At 32.5% G+C, this 11,925-nt stretch overlaps 1 non-coding gene across 1 annotated transcript; it reads right to left on the bottom strand.

Moving 5' to 3' along the window:
- Positions 1 to 7,058: 7,058 nt before the first annotated feature.
- LOC123694706 lies at positions 7,059 to 7,177 on the bottom strand. The gene has a single exon (XR_006751837.1). It is a non-coding gene; the product is annotated as a 5S ribosomal RNA (ribosomal RNA).
- Between the last annotated feature and the right edge of the window lie 4,748 nt (positions 7,178 to 11,925).

Below are 11,925 nucleotides of genomic sequence, written 5' to 3'. Positions count from 1 at the left end.
TTACCGCACTAGGGGACATGGGACTTATTATTATGCTATTCGTAGTAACGAACAAGAGTTTAATAGATACTGAGAAATTGTACAGATTTTCATGCTCAGTATTCTAAGATAGTTTAATTATAATTAATTATTGTAATCTTTTGTACTTACTTATATTTGCGAAATAATTCAAGCAAGGCAATATACAAATAAACAAACTATTCAGCATGACAAGATTATTATTAAGTATTATTTATTACAGACTTTATTGTGAATTATGGAATATATCTGAAACTAATATTAGAACCATTTCAACTCTAGTACCTCTTAATGGACGCAGACAAGCTTTGAACTGAAATGTTACTCGACATTTGTATAGAGGACATTCAAAAGGAAATTGCTTTTCATTTTTACATAATCATTTAAAAGATATTTGTATTATAGCTATGTATATGCTAATGGCTCTCATCCCAAGACTTCGCCCGCTTAGTTCCAGTTCCCGTAGGATTTCCAAGGTAAAATCTATCATAATTATGTCTTTTCTCAGGTCTCAAGCTATCTACGTAAAAAAATTCATCCAAATTGGTTCAGTGGTGAAGAAGAGAGAAACAGACATGTAGAGTTACTTTCGAATTTATAAATATAAAATAATATATATAATATAATATGCTAATAATAATAGTGTAACATCTAATAATGCACGAAATGTTTTAGTTCTCAATAGAGTTGTTTAAGTGCATCGTATTTGCCCTAAATCTAGTGGAAACTTGGTTGGTCTTCAAACCTGAAATTTACTAACACGTACTAACTAGTTATTGGATACAGTGTTTATTTTAATAATAGTTCTCAAGTTTCTTAGTAATAAATTATCCTACTAATCCATACTAATATTATAAATGCGAAAGTAACTCTGTCTGTCTGTTACTCAATCACGCCTAAACTACTGAACCAATTAGGTATGGAGATATTTTGATATCCAATAAAGGATATAGGCTACCTTTTATTGCGAAATATGTACCACGGGCGAAGCCGGGGCGGACCTCTAGTAGATATTATAAATGCGAAAGTTTGTGAGGATAGATGGATGCAGGATTGGCGGATGTTTGTTACTTTTCACGCAAATACTACTGAATTGAATACAATGAAATTTGGTATGTAGGTAGCGTAGGACCCGGAATAACTAAGAAACTACTCTTTATCCCGGAAATCCCAGATGAACGGGAACTATTCGGGCTATTTTTTGAAAACGCAGGCGAAGCCGCGGGTGGAAATATAGTAATGAATATTCTAATTAACAACGCAATACTATTGCGAGATAATATTATATTTTAAGCATTTCATTCTATTGGTATATTAAAAAGATACACACGTGAAATCTAAATGTAACTTTTCCTCAGACCGCCCAACTTTAGATACAGCGAACAACTTTTACAATATACAAATTAATGTAAGACTAGCTTTCCGCCCGCGGCTTCGCCCACGTTTTCAAAGAAAAACCCGCATAGTTCCCGTTCCCGTGGGATTTCCGGGATAAAACCTATCCTATGTGTTAATCCAAGTTACCCTCTATATGTGTGCTAAATTTCATTCAAATCCATTCAGTAGTTTTTACGTGAAAGAGTAACAAACATCCATACATCCATACTTACAAACTTTCGCCTTTATAATAGTAGTAGGATAATGTTAGTACACTACTTTAAAAACTAGTAATCCTTTGTTTATTTTTCTTTACGTTTTTCATATAGTTGCACTTAATATTGAATATTGAAACATAGCTTAAATATATCTATTTTTCAGGCATCCATGTGCGAGATGGCAGATATAGAAAAATCTGATCCCTTCCAAGCGACCTAAAAGCAATTTAAAAAAGCTTATGGACAAATTTAGAAAAAACATGAAAAAATAAAGCTCAGAAAATAATGGAGATAATAACATAAAGCCTAAAATAAGGGTGAATATGAAGACCTTTCGGTACTAGACAAAAATAACTTTAAATACCTTTACCAGTTGTCTAGTTTCCATAGTGATGACTTTGCTTAGTTTGGGATTAGATAGATACGTTCCACGAAATGTTCAGAAGTATTTTTCAATATGTATATTTTTAGCATTAATCGCATGTTAGCTTTAAATCATAGTCTACAGTTTTTACGACCTCTAAGTAAAATAGTGGAGATATGAAACTACAGTCTAGCAGACCAGAAACCAAAATCCTTTCAAGGGAGAGCCCAAATCGATTAGTGAAATAAAAGTACTTGAATCCTATGGCATACAGATTTTGAAATCAATCCTTTTAATGCGGTAAAAAGTGGCTTATACCACACCTCGCCATAATATAAGCTTGCTATTTTCATCTCTATACAAATACCACGTACCTACTAGTTTCTTTCTACAAATTACAATATTAAATCGATACAATATAGAGGATAAGAATATTAGCAAGGAAAATATACAAATGTTATACAAGGCTCATGTTTTTGCTACAGTTGGCAGTTTCTGGACTGTTCCATTAGAGGAACGGCACGAAATTTCCCGCCAAAATTTCTCCGTTTGCTCCCTAGTCTGTCTTAAAGGACTCTACCCATAACAACGTAACTATGACGTGAAGGTGTCGGCCAAAAACGAGATATTCTATATTCTTAAAAGTATGAGTCTATGCCCACTAAGATCGTTACGTCACCAATCAGCACCTTCACGTGACGGTGCAATTACATCAAACAGACCTAGAGCTAGAGCAAGAGCATTCTGTGATCTTTTAGTGTAAACGAAAACTTGTTTTCAGTATTAGAACATTGCATAAAATCTTCTCTAACGCACTAAGAACAACGAAAGAATGCTCTACGCCTGTTTACACTGAAATAATTTGTTACAGTTGGGTTAGAATGAGCATTCACTCGTTTAATGTAAATGCACCGTCACATGCATGGAGCGTCAATAATTAGAAGATAATATTTTGAAGCCTATACGTACGGCTTTGATACGTTATTTATACGCTGTAGTAAGTAATAATGAATAAGAATATTATAGCATATCCTGTTGCTTTCCAATCCTGACCATATTCTTATTACGATTTAAGTATGTAACGTTGTAATGGGTATAATCCTAACGTACCATCTGACAGACGGGCTTCGTAAATAAATGTATCTGTCATGAACGCTTACACCTCGTATTTTAGCATCGGTTATGATCATATCCGACCATTTGGCTCGCCGGCCAGTTGTTTTAGCTGAAAACATCGCGTTTGGCAAATAAACTAATGAGCGGGTCACAGTTCGGCCGATATTAACCCAAATAATCAGACGATTCGCTAACATTTGCAGCATACGCGTAAAATGTTTTTCATTCGCTCTGTCGACGTTTATTTTATTTCGTTTTGTGAAATTAATTCAGGTTTATATTATTTGGTATTTATTTATCAGTGCATAGTAATTAGTGTGTTGAACATTTTGAGTGCTGAATAGGTTTAATCAATTATCTGGGATAAACGCGTGATAACTATCGATAAATTTTATGGCTACTATATTATTTTACGTACAAAATAGACACATATTAGTAGATTATTATTATTCAATTACTCATATCTTTATAAAAAATATTCCATATAAAACACCATTCGTAAGTGTTTAAAAACGTAATTCTTTCGTAAGTGTTTAAAAAGCGTTCAAAATACAATTTTCATTCACCTAAATACTTCAATATACAATTCTTACGACAACATTATTGCGTAGCTCGATTTTAATTGATTTGCGTGTAGTTTTCCGTTGCGAAAAACCGAAGCCATATAAATGTTTCTCACGTCTTGAAAATAACTAATTGCAAAGAGTCGGAACATGTGGTGTGTAGTGCTTGAGCAAGCTATAGCGGGCTGAACTAACGAGAAAACTTTTCTTATAAAATCTCCCTATTGAATATTAACATGTTCTTTATAGGCTATAAAAGAGGACGAAGTGTAATCGAGGTAACTTGATGTGTTAAATTTATTTATAGGTGAACTTCAACATGGAATTTTATATTATGTAGCTTAATAAAATTTTCCAAGGATTTGTGGTAGTAATGAACTTTATAGGTTGATTCTGATTGTGCGAAGTCTGATCGAATATTTTTTGAAGAAAAATAAAGCGAATTTTATGTAAATTGTCTCATTACTTTTTTTTAATAATTATTGTTTTAATTTTAATATAATAATATGTACATTGTACAATATGAAGCCTTATAGCTTGAAGAATTGATTTTTAACGTAAATAAAAATTACCTTCAAAGTTCAATCCAAAGCTCTCCAAGGCCAAATTAAGTAAAGTTTAAAAAATAATTTACGAGAAAGCATGCGTCTCTCCTTTAGAAGAAACAATTATTAAATTAAACAATGATTCAAATCCAATAACACGTAGAAACCAGGATTAAACTTTCATGAAAGGCATACACGATGGTTTGCGCAGATATTGTAAAGTCAAACGCAACGTAGTACAGCGCTTTGTTTGCTCTCAGGATTTCTAGAATTGCCCCAAACGTTAGAAATTGGGCCATTCATTCATTGGACATGCGTAAATCCGGATTAAAATATACGGCGTACAAATTGGCAGCTCTCTACGCAGTTTGTGTGATCCATCTTTGTAATTGGTTTGCGGCTAGTGATATTGTCGGATACTATTGATTGATTGAGTTTTTTTATACTTTTCATTTGCTCGGGAGCTATTTTTAGATCATGAGATCAAAAAGTTTATAATTAATAGGATTTTACAAAGCGTGCAGCTTCTATGTGCTTGATCTATGTGAAATTGTGGAGACCCGCATACATAAGAGTTCATACATAACGTACTATTTGTAATCATTGGTCACGGCATCATGCGTGAATAGCTGGACCGATTTAGATATTCTCCTTTTGTCTATTTTATTACCAGAAAGATCTTATAAATGAAAAACTTAAGAAACAAACTAATGTAATAAATGACAACTGACGAGTGACGACCATATTTTAAACATTCGGACAGACAGTTCGGTCGAAGACAGGACAACGCCTGTCGGGTCATATAGTTGTAACCTTAGATTACAAAATAAAGTACAGATGGAGCATGACAACCGCCCGTCGCCCTTGTCAAAGAAAATACGAAATCAAAAACAAATACGTCGCTGCACCAGTGCTATAGCGCATAAAGTGTCATGCAATACGTCAAAAAGGGTTTGCAATTTTAGTAAAAAAATGCCGTCTTGTGATAATAAAACGCTGTAAAATTTGTTCCCGAAAACAAAAAAAAATATAAAACATCGTTTCACAGGTTTTCTGTAGATTATTTGGCTGATTTATTTCTTATACGAATAATAATTTTACAGATATGAAGGAATACAAAACTTCAACGTATGTTGCCAGTATTTTGAAAATGAATTTGCCATTTTTATTGGTAAAACGGTAAAATGGTTAAAAGATCTTCAGGGTAATGCTGTTGGATTTTTCGATCGTGAATGTGATTATTTGTATAGTGCACTAAAGGTTCATGATAATTATTAGATTATTTTAATAAGCATAATACATTATTTTGTTACTTTTATAAAGCTTAAAAACGTCATAGTCGTTTTCGCTAGCGATTTAATTTATGTGAACTCCATGATGGATATGATGAAAATAAAATGTCCCGTATTCTCGACTAAAAACTACCGCTATTCGTATTCATATATTATGAAAAATAAAAAATAATATAATTATTATAGTTAATATTGAAACTTTTTTTATGTAATTTATTTAATAAAAAATTTGACTTCTCATTTATGTATATGTATAGCCTACGTCCGCGTCACTACCGCCACTAACATAATAATTCAGATCATTGCAATGAAACCTCACAACTCAAAATCGGTCCAACGGTTTATACTGCAGGGCGTGTCAAAGAAATATTATACATACATCCATAAACTCGAAAAACATAACCCTCTTTTTTCCGTAGTCGGGGAAAAATTTGGGAAATTTTTCAATATCTGGCAACATTACACGCACACAGAAGCACCGTGTACGTACAGTGCAGCGGCGAAATGACAGCACACATAGCTTTATTGAAAATGACGATAAATTATTCGGTTTAGTTCGGCAATGCTCCATCTGTCTTTTATTTTGTAATCTAAGGTTGTAACATATAAGCATTATTTATTGTCTCTATTAAACTTTTTATATTACCAATAAATATAAACCATAGATAATAAAAGCTCAAACGACGTCAGAAGTAACAATCACAACTAAAACACATTCTTAGCACGAAATCATTTACCATAACGAAATTATCTATAAGCTGTAAGTCAAACATAAAGCTCCAACTTCATACATATTAAAACTTCACTTGACTCACGGAATAATTCAAAAGAAATTTACTTAAACGAAGAACAAACGAAGTTCTAATTACTTGTCAAGTTAAATAAATAATTCAAAACAATTAGAAGATCAGACGACACCGCCTACATTATAAATTTACGGTGGCGTGAATGGAAGGGTACCTAATACCTAATTGTGTTTTGACACTTATATAAGATTTATTATATTTTTAAATATGTATATTATAAAAATGAAACCCGTTTTCCTTGGTCATGGCATCATGCGTGAACGAGTGGACCAATTTCGATAATTATTTTTTTATTTTATTCCTTGAAGTACGAGGATGGTTCTTATGTAGAGAAAACGTAAATATGTACCACGGGCGAAGCCGGGGCGGACCACTAGTAGTAATTTAAAAAAATACGCTCTTTATTGATGGCCAGGAAGTTTATTTTACGAATTCTGTAATTCCACGAAATAGAAAATATATAGAGAAAAGACTTGGAGCTTTTACATCTAGTTAACTTAAACATCTAATTTAATATAATTTCAACAAATTCAAGGATTTTCTTCCATTTTCATAATTTTTCATTGATAAACTGCTACTATCAGATTTAGCGAAAATATTTATGCCCGATATCTATCTAAAAAAAATAACTTTTCAAGTCGTACCGATTGTTCCTAAAATTAGCGCTTTTATCAACCACATATACATTATACATACAAAAATAAACTAAATAAATAAAAATAAACAATTTAGTGATAAATTATGCGAAAAAGGGTAAAAGGCCAACATCACGCGGTGTTCCCAGGCGGTCACCCATCCAAGTACTGACCGCACCCGACGTTGCTTAACTTCGGTGATCGGACGAGAACCGGTGTATTCAACGTGGTATGGACGTTGGCGATAATGCTTCCGAACTTATCATTTGTATTCATTAGTTGAACAAAAAATAATTAAAAAAAATCTGTATCAAAAATATCTGCAGTAAATCAACAGTAGTATGTTAGGTAAATATGCAACACTGATATTTTTAGGTGCTTCAGGCTTTTAAGACTTGATATTTCTAAGCAAACAACTGAGTTAAGGAGGCTACTAGGTACCTTATTTATTATCGAATAGTTTATAATAGAATAGCTAGAATTAATATTCACTAAGTAGACTTAATATTATGTACTTGGCTTACGCTTGACCTAGTTTCAATTGTCTAGCTTGTAAACTTGAGCTATCAGCTATGTAATATAGTGCGCATTGTGCGTCATATATATTTTACCTTTTTCAACACAAAGGAGGAATATTACATAATTTGTTGTACAAACACCTTTTACATCTACAAATATAGAAATAATACATTGGTAGAGCCATTTTAATATTTTATGGAGAAATAATAATAAATTATATTTCGGGAAATATATTTTCAACCGATGCTTATTTGCGGAGAAATTAAAATAGAATATTTTAAAAGGGAACCACTGAATTGTAAAGAAATGAAAGATAGCAAAATATCATACTTAACCCTTAGCTGGTATCGCCTTTTTTGGCAACACTACCGGTATCGTGGGTCAAATTCAACCCATACCAAACAATCTGTTGTAGAACGTAGATTTTTTATTATTTGTATAAAATATGGTTAGATAAGAAATAAAAAAATATTTTTTTACAAAATTAACTTTATTTAATTTTAGAATATTTAAAAAATATCATGTTTTACACGGATTTGTAATTAACCTTATTTTATGGCACTTTTTGGTTAGTGTGAACTTAAAACATAAAAAAAAATAGAAATGTTAGAAAAACTTTAACTAAAATATATTAATGGAACTTCTCATATCTTTATTATAACAAAAAAATAAATTGCTTCTGAAATCAGCATAAAATAAAAAAAATGACAACCAAAACCAAAATGACTTCTACCATCAAATATCATCCTCATCTTCTTCACTCTCATCTCTCGTATTTTCGTTCCACGTATATTTTCTATTATTCTCGTATCTCCTCTTCGTTTTCACTGTCGTCAGAACTTACTCCAAATACACTGTCTTCTGAGCAACTAACAGATTAGGGATTGTCTCGATCGCTGATGATTTCGTCGTCACAAAGTTGGTTTACATTTGGTATTCTTTCATTTTCAATTCCAAATCATCACTTAAGTCGTCCATCAACTCCTCGATTTGTCTGTCGTTCAAAAAGCCCTCCAATGTAGTACAAATAAACAATAAAACAAAAAAGTAAGTAATTACACTCAGTGAAAAAAGTTACTTATTTGGTGTCGTGGGTCGACTGTGACCCAGAAAGCTACATACCTCCGCTCCTAAGATAGTCACGGTGCTGCACATCCACCTCCCGCTGCAGCTAGCGACGCACTGAGAATACTTAGAAGCGCATAGTCGTTGCATAAATATTTAAAGAATTATAACCGAAAATGTGCGCTTCTGGGTCAAAGGAGAATGGCAAACTCCCATAGGACTCTGGGCCTGATCGTTACACTGATGATTTATGGGTGATTAAATACATAAAAATATACAGACTCTATGAATATAATAATTATAGATCTTTTCTATGGGATAGCAGAGATATTGGGATATTGATTAAGATCAATTTTGAATATAACCTTACTAAGGCCCTTCTGCCATTAGGTACGATACTTCTAGAATACGATACTCGCGTAGAATACTACTTAGATTTGATTATGCGACTGAAAAATGACTAAATTCATCGTTATTGTGCCTCGTTTTTGTGGACCGACGTTATAATAATAATAATTCATTTATTTATTGCAACAACAGTTACGTCGTTATGTCGAGCAATCAGCAATTCCAGTGACGAAGAAGCTCTTGCAGTTTTTCTTTTTTATAGAAATAGAAAACGCCAACGTAAGAGTAAGAAGTACTGGATTCATCCATATATTGAAAGAAACATAAATTGTAGAGTTTTTGTAGCCGAACGAGAACTACAACATGATGATTAGATATTTTTATCTTTCTAACGAAGAGATACGCGCGAGAGTCGAAACGCGATGCAAAAGCGACCGACACGGTGAGTAGTGCTATACTAGTCGCGGACGTGTAGCGTAGTGTGCGAGCCTACATAAAAATGTATGTGAGATACTCCGCGGCGACTAGTCGCCGAGACTTGCAGGATACTTGAATCGCCTATGCGTATCGTAATGGGAGAAGGGCCTAAAACTTCACTCAAATGTCAAACAACAAACATAAACAAATCACTCATCACTGACACAATTATGATTAATAATTTGACATTTTATTAATGGCCAGCTACCTAAATAAAAATGTTATAATTATTATTGATTAAGTAAAACATGTTTTTATTTTATAGAATGATCTAAATAAATTAAGATATGTGTTAAAAATAAGTTAAGTTTTGCTTCTGATTTATAAAGCATTTGAATTCAATAAAATTAAAAATAAAATATAGACATTCATTCGTATTAATCGATATATTCGACTTTTTTACTCCTGACAACACTGACAATCTCTGCTTGATAAGACCGTTATTGCTCTTAGAGACTAGAGACCGGTAGTCATAGAAATCTAAATAACAATGCCGGTAGTGAACACATTATCTTTTTTTTCAAAGATTTGTTTTCCCATAGAATCAGAAGTAAATATTTTACCAAGAATTACTAAAAATAACATAATGAATTTTAAATATATTATGATTTCTGTAACAGTTAGGCCCAGTTTCGCCATTCTCCTTTGACCCACAATACCTGCTAAGGGTTAAAAATGCTTAAATTTAGGTATAGGTAATACCTAAATTTAAAATCATTATTAAATCACATAAGCAATACCTACTATTACTTATAGGTACCTAAAGTTAAATCCTACTAATATTATAAATGCGAAAGTTTGTATGGATGTATGGATGTTTGTTACTCTTTCACGTAAAAACTACTACCCGATTACAATGAAATTTAGCACACATATAGAGGGGAACTTGAATTAACACATAAGATAGTTTTTATCCCGGAAATCTCATGGGACCGGGAACTATGCGGGTTTTCCTTTGCAAACGCGGGCGAAGCCGCGGGCGGAAATCTAGTTAATTATAAAATTACATAATCAATACTTCAAATTTAATATAATATTATATATCTGTATTCGTAGAGGAAAAAATACCCTCCTTATTTCCCATTTTCAAGGGACGCATTGCTTAAATGTATTTTTTAATTCTCATACGGGAACTGTCTTTCTCTGACATGATGTAAATGAATCGTATATGACTTGCAACTTTCATTGATGGATTTTTAAATGTCTGCGACACAGTTATGGCGAAGGTTATTTATGATGCGAACCGTAATTTTAGTAATAAAAACTTTGGTCACGTATTTATTTTTATCCCTTTAAAGTGGTGTGGTAACAATAGATTGCCGAATGAGGATGAAATATGACGTAAATTTCGCTAGCTGATTATTTGTAGGAGCATGTTTTTCAGCAATTTTTAAGCTATTGCATAGCTTCTATCGCGGGCCTTGAGCGCGGTGAACGAATCGATAAATTCCGTAACGAAAAAACCTCACGCTCCCCACTCCGACGGGGGGAGGTGTGGCTTGAAGGCATAGCACGCAATAGCTTTACCGCGGCAGTCCCTGAGGGCCACACTTGTTTTTTTTTAGTAAAGTAGGTAAATAAGTTATTTTATACAAATTTCATAATAATTCGAATCCTTGGAGTATAGGTACAGTATGACGATGTAAGCTTTAAAAATTCATTCATGAAAACAGTGTAAACATATTATGAAAGATCGCGCTTAAAAATTACAGTATTGATTTATACGGAAAACAACGTAAAATGTGTATTAAAATACTTGAAACGATTCGTCATTTTGGAGAAGGGGAGTATCCCAGTAAAAACCGGCACGCAAGTCATTTGGTTCGAACATATACTTACAAAACATTAGAAGCTTTATTTGAGGAATGTTTAAGTTTTCGTGATGTCTATGCTGTTATTACAAATTATATGTATACTTCCGTACTTCTTGATATAAAAATAATAATGAGGAAAGTCATTATAACAACAATTTGTAAATGTTAACAATTGTTCTGCTTTAGAATATTTTTAATGATGAAAATATGTATATTGAATATATAATAATCAACATAGTGTTACAAAACATGACGATGAACACATTAATACTAATGTTATAAAGCTGAAGAATTTGTTTTTTTGTTTGCTTGCTTGAACACGCTAATCTCAGGAACCACGAGCCCAATAAAAAAAAATTATTCACTATTAGATAGTTCATTTATCGAGGAAGGCTTTATATTATTATCATCATGTAAAGACCAATAGGAGCGAAGCAATGCGGGTAAAATTTTGCATTAAATTATGAAGCAATATCAAGAAAAGTAATTTGAAATTATATTGTTGGCTTTCAGCTATAATCAAACGCGAAATACAATATATAAATATAAATTTCCATGGAGTATTCTAGAGCCAAGATTTCCACAGAGACCTTCGAGTCTTTTTCATGTGGTTGATGAATAATATTCGTAATCTGTAACTGCAAGGGATGATCTCGTTTATACAGACGTAAATTATTTGAAAGAAAAGTCAACTTCTTTCTCGTTTTCTTAAATTTTGGTATATTGGAAGATATATGACAAAAATTTTGAAATATTACAATAAATATT

This window comes from Colias croceus, chromosome 9 (genome assembly GCF_905220415.1).
Source record: "Colias croceus chromosome 9, ilColCroc2.1".
In the NCBI taxonomy this organism is placed as follows: Eukaryota; Metazoa; Arthropoda; class Insecta; order Lepidoptera; family Pieridae; genus Colias; species Colias croceus.
Note: the sequence above shows the minus strand (reverse complement) of the source record. Positions and strands in the feature narration are given on the sequence as shown.